The sequence below is a fragment of the Lacerta agilis genome, chromosome 3 (genome assembly GCF_009819535.1).
Source record: "Lacerta agilis isolate rLacAgi1 chromosome 3, rLacAgi1.pri, whole genome shotgun sequence".
Taxonomy (NCBI): Eukaryota; Metazoa; Chordata; class Lepidosauria; order Squamata; family Lacertidae; genus Lacerta; species Lacerta agilis.
The window spans coordinates 80,288,161-80,301,857 of NC_046314.1; the positions used below are offsets into that span (position 1 = coordinate 80,288,161).

The window sequence follows — 13,697 nt, forward strand, 5'->3', positions numbered from 1 at the left end:
CCCAATTGCTATTTCTAATTTTTCTGGTCTGGCAAAGTGGATGTATGAAATGCAGATCAATCACTCTAAAGATTCTTCCAGATGTTGCTTCTAGCAGAACGGTAGCAGCAAATCAGGAATCACAGCAGGAGGTGCCTCAGAGAGGAGAGATGCTTCTCAGCATGGGAGTTTAGAGTTACCATTGCTGTCTTTCACAATTGTAGGTGTGCCAGTCATGTTGGATTCTGCTAGTCTGGACTGGTGGCATCTGAATTGGAGATGACATTTCAGCATGGGGATTGAGTGTGACCAGTGCTCTGATTCAAGCACCTATTATCTACAAAAGTCAAAAGTGCTGATTTAGATGTAACAGAAAACCACAGCCTGGTATTATTTGAAATCTAGATTCACGTGCTGCTTCCTCCCATTGTACTTCCCTGAGTTCCAATTTAGCAGCTGACTATAGTATATTATCATAGCAGAATAACTGGACAGTTGAATTTATTATTTCAGTCACAGACCAGTTCCAGCCCACATACAATATCAAGGAAGTCATAATGCACGATAGGGATACATTTGAATTTACAATTAGGTATAACAGGGACAATACAGATATAGCAACAGTTAAAAACTATATAAATTAAAACTTAGTCACTAACATATAACCTAAAATTATCATTTAAGGCATTGATCATTATGATAGCACAGCTTGTTCCCTACGTTTCTGGACAGTGTATTGTTTGCACACACAAAAACTGGATATTGCATCTGAACTGTGACCCGATTCCACTTTTGCAGACATAGGGGAGAGTGTGCATGACCCCAAGGCTCATTCTTGCTACACCAAACCATGGTTTGGCATTTCATCTGAACTAAGCCTATATCTGGAAGTGTGCTTAGATGAAATTACAGACAAGTCATGGTATGGATCCAAATTCCTTTGATACCGTAGTACATTTCTTGATAATGATAGCTTTAAAAGGCATGCTGCAGTGATTGCATCCTAAATATAATTCTGGTATGTGGCAATGCATGTGGAACTGAAAAATAAGGATAGTTTATGAATGAGAGCTGCTATACATCCAGTAACAAGTGTGGAAAATCAAATTCTATTCCTGTGGAAATTGTCACAGCTATGTGAAGCATTGTTTTGTTTTAATACATCTAGTATAACTGCCCTGAATGTATCTTAGAAGGTAAAATATTTGATAACAAAGAAGAGACATTACAGGACAGAATGACATTGGAGGTTTTTAAGCATTTCAGGGAGTTAGACTAGCTGATTCTCAGGGTTCCTTCCAACCCTACAGATCTATGATTCTATGACATATTTTTACTTGTTATGTAAAGCTGCATTGCACAGTCTTTTGAAACAAGTAGCATCATTTTCTTCCTGTCCCCAGGTTTGATATTTTAGAAATGGTATGCCCTGTAACTACTTAAAAGGGAATCAGCCCAATATACTGTATAGAAAAGTTTATCAGGCATGCAAAACAGTATGCAGGCATGTTTATGTTTAGATGTCTGACTTGCGGGGCATTACCAGAACTGCACCCAGAGGTAAAACTGGAATGGTGAGTGATTTTGTGGATCTTAATGATCCATCATTGCTTGACTGGGTGAGGGGAAAATGGAAGAGTTAGGTCTTCAATTGCCACTTAGTGCTAGGATCACACTTTTAAGGTCCAGCCCACTAATATGTTAAACTCCATCTAGCCAGGCAGAATAGGTGTTACCTATTAGGCAGCAGGTGGGCCTCAGAAATAGCTGCAGTATTTACCTCCTAGAGTTCAAGGTCTTGTACCTAATGATTACAATGGTGCATAGTTCCAGGAACATGGGTTCGTAAGCTGAATATGGTCTTTGATCACTAGTCCTAGGAATAAGAAACCTGGAGCAAGTCCAGCACTGGGATGAGTAGAGAGCAGCTCTAGTTTCTGCCTCAAAAACTTTCTGGGAAAACAAAAGGCCTTTAGAGACAGTATTGAGAAGATCTGTAACCTTAAGAATCCATGTGACATTTCCTTCATTAAACTGAATTAATATCAGTGGGTTTTTTGTTTTGGTTCATAAGACATCTGGACGTAGGGTAGCAGTAAGGTAGCCAAGTTTAAAGACACCATATCAGGTGTCTTGAAAGAAAAGGGATTATGCAGAGCCAAAAGGACCTCTCCAAACTGTGGAAATGGGTATTAGAATGGCAAAAACAGTTCAGTGTAAACAAGTGTCAAGTGATACATATTGGGATAAAAGGAAACCTAACTTTATATAAACTGCCACTGGCTGTTTATCAAATGAAGCTGAATAGTGGGAGATTTGGGATATACAAAATGAAGTACTTCTTCAAACAGCACATTGTTTAAGGGTTAGAAAAATTCATGGAAGATAAGACTCTCAGCGACTAGTAATGATGCCTGTATGTTACCTCTAGAAGCAGTATGCTTTAGTTGCTTAGGAACATGAGAGTTCCATTGTGTTCATGTCCTTGTGGTTTTCCCATAGGCATCTGGTGGCCACTGTGAGAATAAAATGGACAAGATGGATCTTTGGTCTGATCCAACAGGGCTCTTCCCATATTTTTTTACTCCTTTCTTTACCTCACTATCCCTCACTATTGCCTAAGGGATGTGGATGGTTTCTTAATTGTTTTGGTTGATTCTTACTGGCAGATTCACTTGACTGTTGTTTTCCAGACAAGTGTATGGTGGCTAAGGAGTCTTGGTATAAATACCCTCACCCCATCTTTGCCACCCCTTTCAATCACCATAGGCATTTTACGAGTGGCATATAAAAATAATAATGTGTATTGTGTTAAAACAATAGCAGCAGTCGATTTAGACTGGACAAAAAAACACCCTAGATTCAGTCAACAGATTGAAATATGGTAGTTCAGAGTATTAATATAGATTGGTTTATGTTATGCGACTGTTCTGCTTTTAGATTTAGCTTTCCAAAAGAATTGTATTTATTTGTGGCAGGGAAGTGGATTAGAGAGCGTAATGGAGAAAGGGAACAGCATTGCAAATGCTGAATTTCCCAGCTAACATTCGTGATTGTATGACTCATTCTTGCTCATAAGTCTTTTCTGATTTAATATATTCTAGCAAGTTTGAACAATGTAGGGTTGATACAGTGAAGTACTTATTCATTCTCTTTAGACTTTATAAGGCAAAAACAGTATGACTGGCTTTTCTTGAACTGAACATCTTAGGCAGGCTTCCTCAACCTTGGCCCTCCAGATGTTTTTGGCCTACAACTCCCATGATCCCTAGCTAGCAGGACCAGTGGTCAGGGATGATGGGAATTGTAGTCTCAAAGCATCTGGAGGGCCGAGGTTGAGGAAGCCTAATATTAGGGTTAGTGATCATGTCTCTTGCTGCTTCCCTATAACTTTATAATTCCCCCCAGTCACTTTGGTCTGACTCCTTTTGGCCTTAAGCTACTTACAATACTAAGTTCTGAGTGAACCTCTTGGGGAAGTAACAAGGTTATTCTTTGCTTGCATCCCCAAACTTGGCCCTCAAGCTGTTTTGGGACTACAATTCCCATCATCCCTGACAACTGGTCCTGTTAGCTAGGGATGATGGGAGTTATAGTCCCAAAACAGCTGGAGGGCCGAGTTTGGGGATGCCTGTCTCAGTCCCTACTGCAACTCTTCCTATTTATCTTTCCATTATAGCCTGACTGATTTCTGTCCTTTTGCTGGCGGTCTTAATGATTCTAGCAATATGCTCTCTTTTTCCATCCATTGTTGGCTGCTTGCAGTTTGTTTTTGTTTTTTCATTGATCCAGATCCCATGTGGATTAAACTCTTGGCTCTAACTCTTGGCTTCTATAATCCTTCCATCCAAGTAGAGCATGAAGTAGCTATGTCCTCAGCATCCAGTATGCATGTACAAGGAGATCTTGTTTAACTAAAAGCCATTGATTGCTCATCAGTTTGTCTAACTTAAATGATTCCAAGGATGAAAAGAGAAATCCACTGTTGTGGAATAATTTAAGTGCTGGGCTTTCACATAGGAAACTGAGACTTAAATCAAACATAGCATTTCAGCAGCAATGGAGCTGATTTGGAATCACCCTCACAACATTCAGTCAGGTGTTCCTTTCCTGTCCAGGTTCATGCTCTGACAAACATAGGTTTGTATCAGATCCTAGCCAAGCACAGCACTGATTGGCTTATACCTGTGATATCTTTGTGGAACCTTCTCCCCAAGCAGTTTTGCACATTAAATAAAGGTTTCTGTTTTTCTTTTTAATTAGTGTGATGAATGAGTAGATAAATGTGCATTCATTGGCACTTCTAAAAGACAGTATCTGAAACATGTATGGTGTGGGGAGAGATTGTTTAACTAGGATATTCACCTGTCATTTCAGTCCTTTTTTAATATTACACTTGTTTTCATCTTCAATTTTAAATTCCCACTCAGTTGTAAAGCTCCTCATTGAGTAGCAGTGAGAAATTCACTATCTTTGTCCATAGCCCACCTTACAAGCTTCTTGTAAGCAAATATCATATAGTTGGCTGTAGCTTTTTAAATAGGTTTCCACATACTCAATGTAAAATTGTAAGATAGTTACAATTATGAATTTAAAGAGGAAATAAATCTTATCTGCGATACATGATTAAAGGGACTATCTGGGATGGTCTAAGAATTTAAAACTTGTTGAAACAAATATCTGTAACTGTGTACTATATTGAACCCAATGCTTTTTTCTATTAAAACAGTGATTCTCATATATGAGTTACAGAAAACTCATTAGCCAAAAAAGTGGATGTGACTTGTAAGGAAGCCAACACACTTTTACTGCAGAATTCATATACAAGAAAAGTTCCAACAGCAGATTGTTGCACTAAAATGTTCTTTGAGGAAATTGCCTTTAAAATGTCAGTATTAGGTACAGGAGAAAGAAAATGAGTGCCAGATTATATTCCTGGGAAATGGGAGGCCGAACCATGCATTTCCCCCGCTTTATTTGCATTTCTTCCATTTTGTCTGTAACAGAGAACCTATGTCTTTTTCTATTGTTCCATAGTTTATATGGAATCCAACAGAGTTCAAGGGACAATAATAAAACTGTGATATCTGCAGAATGATTTGGTTGCTGCTGATATGTCAATATCTTAGCCAGTCAAGCATGTATTTCAAATAGCATGGGGGTAGGGGGAGTGTGATGACATAAAAGGGGTTCTGTGCCAGGGAAAGCAGATTAAGAGGACGCATAAAGTCAGACAAAACAGCTTGAAGAAGTATTTGGGTAAAAGCGGGACAAGGCTTTAAAACTTTTTTGGCAACTTGTGCCAGACACTTGGTGCTTAGTTTTCATAATATAATTGTTTCTTTGTCCATCCTACCCCTCCATTGCTATAAGACCAGCTATACTGCCAAAAGCAGAAAAACTCCCCATCTAATGTATTTTTTCTTTTATAATTCGCCAATCATAACGGAGTTATCTAGTTATACAGTATATGGAATTCATCCAGCTGAACAATGTGTGTGTTAAGGGGAATGAAAGTTGAGCGGTTAATGTACGTAATAACTGGCTGTTGTACACATTCACAAGGTTTCATGGAGAATGTGCATATAATCCATCAATTAAAAGGAAATTGTGCACATTTCCCAATCAGTATGTTCACATTCTTCATGGGACCCATTGAATGTCCACAGTGGCTGGTGGTTATGCACATTAACCACTTAATCTGCATTTCCCCAAACATATATTAACCACTTCTGCCTCAGTCAAGTGTTACTTCAAAAATTTAAATAAAGAATTGAACTCTTTGTTGGTACTTTGAATAGAACACCAGTTCACACTCTTTGTCCATCCATATTGGTGGATGCTCTATTCCTACTACCGGTAACTCTTACTAACTCCAGGGTCCCACCTGACCTTTTTAACTAAAGATGCCAGAGTTTGTAACCAAGACCTTCTCATGCAAAGGATGTGCTATACCACTGAGCTATTTGTGGTATATCCAACACTGGACTTAAATAGGTATGATGCAGATTTTGCCTGCTATACCTAGTGTGTTGCCATTTCAAAACATGAAACAAGTGGATGTATTCAAAAAGCTTCTAAAAATATAGCATACTTTCCAACTTTGGGGACGGGAAAGCGGGACACCCGCACACACTTTCTGACACCACCACCCTGCCTGATCCACACAGAGTTTCAGGGACTTTATGCCGTAGGAGAATACAATTAAAGTAATTTAATCCTTTGTTTTAGCATGGGCATGTCTAGAACGTATCCAGCTCCATAGTTTATTGTGCATCAGAGTGTCTTACTAGCCTAAACTAATTCTTGTTCTAGGATTTTTTTTATCATATTGAATAGTGATTCATTCCATAGCTAATGTTTTGTTGAAGCATAACTTTCCTGTAACATTCTCACATTCATAGTTACCGTACATGGATAGTATTTTTAAACTACCTTATGGGGTTACTCATAGCCCTAGCAGACACCTTTCCCAATTTAGTGCCTAATTTAATTCCTAATTTAGTGGCACTGGTATCCTGTGTTCATAGCAGACCCATACACAAAGAGAAGAGAAATGAACTTTACTGTGCAACAGTTTATATTTGCATATAATGTACCTGGTGATCTGTGTCGGATAAAGCAAATAAAACAAAAGTAAAACTGTTGACTGTCTTATATTGAAAGTTACAGTTCTGTGTGAGGTTGGATTCAAATGAAATATTCTACCAGTTCTGACTTGTTTTGCAAACGTTTTCCTAGATGCTGAAGTCCATGCCAAGTCTGAATAACTCAAATCCAAACACAAGAACAATTCTGACAAATAACTGATAAAAATACTACCATTTGCCATGGTGAATTACCCAAAATCTGTTTTATGGATTAATAATAATAATAATAATTTTTATTACTACTACTACTACTATTACGGTCAAAGACCAGTTCAAGAAGCACAAGAGACTACTTCCACAAAAGTGAAATAGACATTTAAAACAGTATACAATATAACAACTTATAGATTAAAATTGAAATAGTTACATGTACACAAAAAGACCTAAGACATGAAAAGACTAACATGCAGATTGGCCCTGGGACACTCAGGAGGCTGGCTACGGCAGTTTTCTGGGGGGGGGGGGGTTCTGCGCCTTCAAATCTGCATGCAAAATCTGGCGACCATCTAGGTCATCTTGTGATTTTTGCCTAAGAGGAGAAGATTGAGTTTTGGCTTGTCCGGAAGGTCAGCAAGCCTCACCAGATGGGGGTCGATGGTATCTCTATGTGCCTCATTGTAAAAAGGACATCTAAAAAATAAGTGTTCAGGGCTTCCTATTTCCCCTAATCTGGAAGGACAGATCCTGAAGCTGAGGCTCCAATACTTTGGCCACCTCATGAGAAGAGAAGACTCCCTGGAAAAGACCCTGATGTTGGGAAAGATGGAGGGCACAAGGAGAAGGGGATGACAGAGGACGAGATGGTTGGACACTGTTCTCGAAGCTACCAACATGAGTCTGACCAAGCTGCGGGAAGCAGTGGAAGACAGGAGTGCCTGGCATGCTCTGGTCCATGGGGTTACAAAGAGTCGGACACGACTAAACGACTAAACAACAACAATTTCCCCTAATGGGCAGGTTCAAAGTCTCTGGGCATACGGGACTTTTCCAAAAGATCCTTCCAGAACCGGCGAGTGCAGATCCAAACTTCTGGCGAGAGTAAAGGCCCTTCTTGCATTTCTGGATACAGAGATATGTTGCCGGGACAGCAACATATATCTCGTGTTTTGCAATTATGTAATCAGGGGACCTCAAGCAGTCCTGTTGTCTCTCTGTGTCCATAATTATTTGCCTGACCACGGATCTTGCTTGATCCAATCCCAAATTTAAGATGGATTGAGGAGCAAGACCCAATTTCTGCAGAGAGTTCAGGACCGCTATCTGCCAGCCAGACTGGAACCAATCACAAAGAATCACTGGAGCTATACCTTGGGGGAGCAATTTCAGTGTCAACCACTTATAGATTGATGTTAAGCTAATATGAGCTTCGACTCTCATCATCCTCGTTTCTAATCTAACCCATGCATTTGAAACGCATCTGGGGACTTGTAAGAGGGCTCTGAGAAATTTAGATTGAACTCTCTCAAGGGGAGTGAAAGAATAGGACGGCGGGCCCAAAAAGGATCCATAAAGGACCTGTGCCAACGTTTTGGCCTTATATAATTTTAGGGCCGTGAGGACAAAGAACAAAACAAAACAAAAAACCAACCCTTGAGTGCTAAAGAATTTGAGGATACAGTTAGCAGATCTTTCCCCAGCACTCCTGGTGGAATTAATATGAATTTTATTGGTTCCTAAGGCCTGGACCGCCACTCCTCGATACTTATACAGTGGTACCTCAGGTAACAGACGCTTCAGGTTACAGACTCCGCTAACCCAGAAATAACGCTTCAGGTTAAGAACTTTGCTTCAGGATAAGAACAGAGATAGTGCTCTGGCGGCGCAGCAGCAGAGGGAGGTCCCATTAGCTAAAGTGGTGCACCAGGTTAAGAACAGTTTCAGCTTAAGAACGGACCTCCAGAACGAATTAAGTTCCTAACCCGAGGTACCACTGTAGTTCGAAACTTGTTCTAATTTGTGACCATGGAGTTTTATGGATTTGTAATGTGCATGATAACTTTTGCAGTGAGGACAAGTATGATAAAGCAGGCTGCTCTTTTTGTTCTGCCAATTGTACATCTCTCTGATAACTTGGATCATCTAACCTCATACATTTGCTTTTAACTTTCTAATGTTTCAGAATAATGCATTAAAGCAGATATTTGCTAGGCTATTTTAAAACCAAGATATCTTGTTAACAGTAGATTATTAAGATTCAGAGAGTCTAGAGAGCCTAGTGCTATGGTACATTAACAGTAAGTGCCTGAATGGAAAGCCATACCATAAAAGATGGTGCTATCATTCATACATTGCTGTTTAGAGGTGGAGCAACGTTTTCACTCCACAGTCCAGATCCTTATCTGGATTACTCTTGTGTGCCAAATTTGACAAATGGTCAGGATTTGAAGTTCTGAAGTTGGTACTTCAAAGTGCTGCTAAAATGAAGGCGGGAAAATCCATTTTCACAGGAGTAAGGTAGTGCTGGACCAGGGTGGCCAACTCCCAAGAGATTGTGATCTACTCACAGAGTTAAAAACTGGCCGTGATCTACCCCCTTTTTTGGGGTTCAGGTCTAAGTTGTTGAGCTTTTTTTTAGGAAGGAAATCCCTGTTTTGGGGAGTGCAGGGCAAATATGATGGGCTTTTTTAGGGGAACCAAATTTGTTGAGCTTCTTTGGGGGGCATGGTCTACCTGTTGGACGTGCCTACCATATACATTGGGTGCATGAAACACACCTGGAACTCTGATGATTCTCTTCCCATACTTACATATCCTGCTTTGCTAGGAGGGGGGGGGGAGGAATACATTAATGGAAGCAGAATCAAACAAGTACTGGCTTTCTAAATTTCAAAAGGGAAAGTAGCTATTTTGCTGCAATATTGGAAATCTTGTGGCCTCAAAGATGGCCTAACCCATGATTTGCTAACCTGGTGACTTCTAGATGTTTTGAACCACAGGTCTACTATAACAATTGGTCACATTAGCTAAATCTGAATTGTAGTTGAAACATCTGGAGCACACCAGGTTAGGGAAGGCTGACATAACCTAATGAAGTTTGTGTAACGCTTCCTTCATTCAATTTTTACAAACTTCAGACTATTACCCTGCTCTATTTCTGCCCACTTTTGTTTTTTTGCTTAACATCTAGTGTGATTAGCTGGAAAGGTTGCTCATTTTTTGTCACCTTTAGTTGGTGTAATAAAGGACCTCTTCTCTTGCATTTTCTTGTTAACAAACCAAGATGGCTTCCCGCCATTTTGTTCAATATTTAAATTAGACTATTGGTCACAAGTTGCTCAGCCCCCCTAATACTGCTTTTCTTCCTCGCTCCCCTTTTTTGTGCATGAAATCTGCATCGTGTGCTCCATTGTCAATGCTGGCCTGACCTGTTAACTTAGTGGCTGTACAATAACTAAAATATAATACTTAAACTTTGGTGGTTGTGTTGGTTTCACAGAAACAGAACTGGTGACAGAGCCTTTAATTGGACCTAATAGTTTAAAGCTGTGAAAGCTTTTTAATTTCACTGAATGCTTCATTAAGCCCAATGAATATTCAGAGCATAAAAGGACAGCATGGGTATTTTTAAAAAAGGTTTCGCCTTCAGTAGTTTCTGCAGCCAAAAGCCTTGTATCACTGATAATTAGATTTCCTCTTGGCCATAGGTGGATGTTCCCTGCTAATTCTCTAGATGCATTGATGGCTTACCACATGGCACTCTGCCCACATGGTTACATTACAAGCAACCATTTACATGGATGTCTGCAGGTAGAAATGGGCTTTTGGGGAGATGAAAGAAGGGTATATACAGAAGCCACATACCTTGAAATTGTTTTGGGAGGATATGTGCTATGTAGCTTCCTCTTAAGCATTATCTACATCAGGGGTAGGCAGCCTAAGGCCCGGGGGCCGGATGCGGCCCAATAGCCTTCTCAATCCAGCCCACGGATGGTCTGGGAATCAGTGTGTTTTTACATAAGTAGAATGTGCCCTTTTATTTAAAATGCATCTCTGGGTTATTTGTGGGGCCTGTCTGGTGTTTTTACATGAGTAGAATGTGTGCTTTTATTTAAAATGCATCTCTGGGTTATTTGTGGGGAATAGGAATTCATTCATTCCCCCCCCCCCATAAAGTCTGGCCACCACATGGTCTGAGGGACGGTGGACCGGCCCACGGCTGAAAAAGGTTGCTGACCCCTGATCTACATGCTATTCCCCAGCTGAAATTTGTAACCATGGCCCAGCAGTTGCTGCTGCCGTGAGTGCTAGAAGGTAGGCCGTTCCCTGCTGCAATGCCCATTTCTACCTGGCCTAGGGGGCGGGGCCCACACTCACCCTGAACAGCTAAAAGGCTCCTGGGAGGCCACTGGAACATTGCTGGAACAACTCTTGGGTTGGAGCAACTGGCTAAAATGTTTTAAACGGTTCTAATTTTGGTTCCTCTGTTTTGTTTTTGTCGGGTTGGTGTTAAATGTTTTGTTGGGGTTGGCGGTTATTTTAATTTGAGTATAACTCTAAACTGTTTATTATTTTGTTGTGTTTATTATGTTTTGTTGTGTTTTTATATATGTTGTAAGATATAAGAGTAAAAGGAAAACCCAGCCAGATGGGTGGGATATAAATTTAATAATAATAATAATAATAATAATAATAATAATAATAATAATAATAATAATATAATGTGCCTCATTGAAGTTAACAGCTGCAAGGAAGCAGTTTTGTCTGTCTTTGTATACAAAGAGAGTGGTCAATTTTAAATTTCCACAGGGGTGTTATGTATAATTCTGTTTCATACAGTAAATGAAGTGAATCTTCTGCTCATAGTTTTACTAGTACTAAACAGAAAATAATGTTTTAAAAAAAGATTGTCTAGTATATTTATATATTTTTTTCCTTTATGAAGGAGAATCTTCACATGTGATGTAGGAATTACAGAGGAGTTACTGAGAATATAAATACTGTACCATTTTGTCTGTTTTCTGCGGTTCTGGTCTGTTTTCAGCCTTTTTGAGAAATATATTGGTATTGTTTCCTTTTGTTCAGTTCTGTCTTCATGCCCAGTTCAGTGCTGCTAATGCAGCGCGTGGACAATTTTTGCAACATTAAAAAAAACAAAAACCAAGTCTTAAACTTTACAGGATGGAGGATCAAATGTTCTGTTTCTGTAAGCCTTTTATACAGGAAATTATACACCTGTATGCTATAGCATTTAGTGTATTGCTAACTTCTGCCTATTTATAGAAGCATTATCACAATAAAAAATGGAAGGGGAAATTATTTTTCCACATATATTACAGCATATATACACACAGAGAGCTATATTTTTCTGTAAATAGTTTTTAAAAATAATAATAATCTATAACTGTTCCACTGGTGCTCTGATAAGCTCCAGTAATGCACATTTGAAGAGCAGTATTTCAAATGCTCTTGGTACCGGTAATTTCACCGGGACAGCCAATGTGGTGTAGTTAAGAGTGCTGGACTAGATTCTAGTAGACCAGGGTTCAAATCCTCTTAGCCATGAAGCTTATTGGGTGACCTTGCACCAGTCACCATCTGGCAACCTAACATACTACATAAGTTTGTTGTGAGAATGAAATGGGTAGATTGGAATGTACATGCCACCTTGAGCCCCTTCCAGGGGCGGCACATCCTGTTTCACCGCCTGAGGTGAAATGGAAGGTGCCCTGGCACACTGCCCTTGCCGAAGGCTCCCTTACCTTGGTTGTGTGGAGGCACCTGCAAAGCAGCAGTGACGGCGTGTTCCATTGTAAACTCAAGAGACCTTCTGTGCTCCATGAGATCTCACCAAAAACTGGTTCTGCTGCTGCCACTGCTTCTTTGCCAGGGGTGGTTGGAGGGCCCTTGTGGGGATGGAGACTCTTCGGCTTCTGCCTCCTAAGGAAGCTGCCTCAGCCCACCTTATTTGTCAGTGAAATAAATCCTAAAATGAGAATGATTGAACTAAGGCTGCAAGTTCCAGCAAAATTTAATGCAAATGGACAGCCGGTCCTTTGTTAGGATATGATGCTTGTCTACTTACAAAAAAAAACAAAAGAAGTGATGATCGCTGTACTGAGTATTTTTGTGATCATCCATTGTTCAACCACTTCGTACTGTTTTCATTCATGTCCAGAATAAGAAGAAAAATAGGATGGCTGTTGGTTCTATATTTAGTACGACATTTGCTATTACATTTAGAAATAATATCAAACTAATAAATAAATATTTGCAGTCCTGACTTTAAAATCATTTGTGTTTGACATATCTTAAAGATCTAATAGTACATATATGGCAATATGTGCATATTAAAAAAAAAATTTCTGCTATGCAGCCTATCCAATAGTTTATTTCACCAGTCTTTTTATAAGTCTAGTGAATTATGTGTCTCAGTTGGAATTCTCCTCTAGTAGAAAACATGCACATTCTTCATCAGATACTGGCCTTTTATAGTAGCAGAAAGACACTGGTGTGCACTTGCTCTTCGTGTTCTCTCTGCTATCTCACATGTTGGTTCTCTACATTTGCACAACTTGCTCCTTAACTATGGGATTCAGGACCGCCACAATATTGCCCCCCCCAATCTCCTAAAAGAGATAAAATGCGAGTTCTAAGCAGTGCTATTAAGCACTTGCTACATATTTCTCAATAGTTATGCTACAGGTAAAATTCAAAGACTTGCTTCTTATATCTCAAATTAGCAATTTTACTATGCATTCGGCCATGCAGTCTCTGTGCAACAATCATATCCTGAGATGCAGGTGGTTGAATGGGTGAGAGACTTTCAGTGGTGTTTACTTAAAAATAAGTGTACTTGGCAATGGAGTCTCTGAAAGTTAGGTACAGTATATAGTGCCTTGTAGAATTATTGCAAATGTAACATTCCATGAATATATGACATGCTGTGCTTTGCTAGGCGCTGAAAATTATGTTTCAAGTAAAAAAGATTCATTCTGGCAAATGGTGAAAGTCACACAAGGGAGGATATGCCTGCCAGTCATTAAACAGGATGATTGAATAGGTGACAGTACTAAAAATGTGACTGAAGAGAAATTAACACCAATCTCTCTCTGTTTTTCTTTCTTCTTT

The 13,697-nt window shown here is 39.6% G+C and overlaps 1 protein-coding gene across 10 annotated transcripts in view; it reads left to right on the forward strand.

Moving 5' to 3' along the window:
- Nucleotides 1-13,697, forward strand: part of LTBP1 (latent transforming growth factor beta binding protein 1) — a 175,142-nt gene that overhangs the window by 54,537 nt on the left and 106,908 nt on the right. The window lies entirely within an intron of this gene.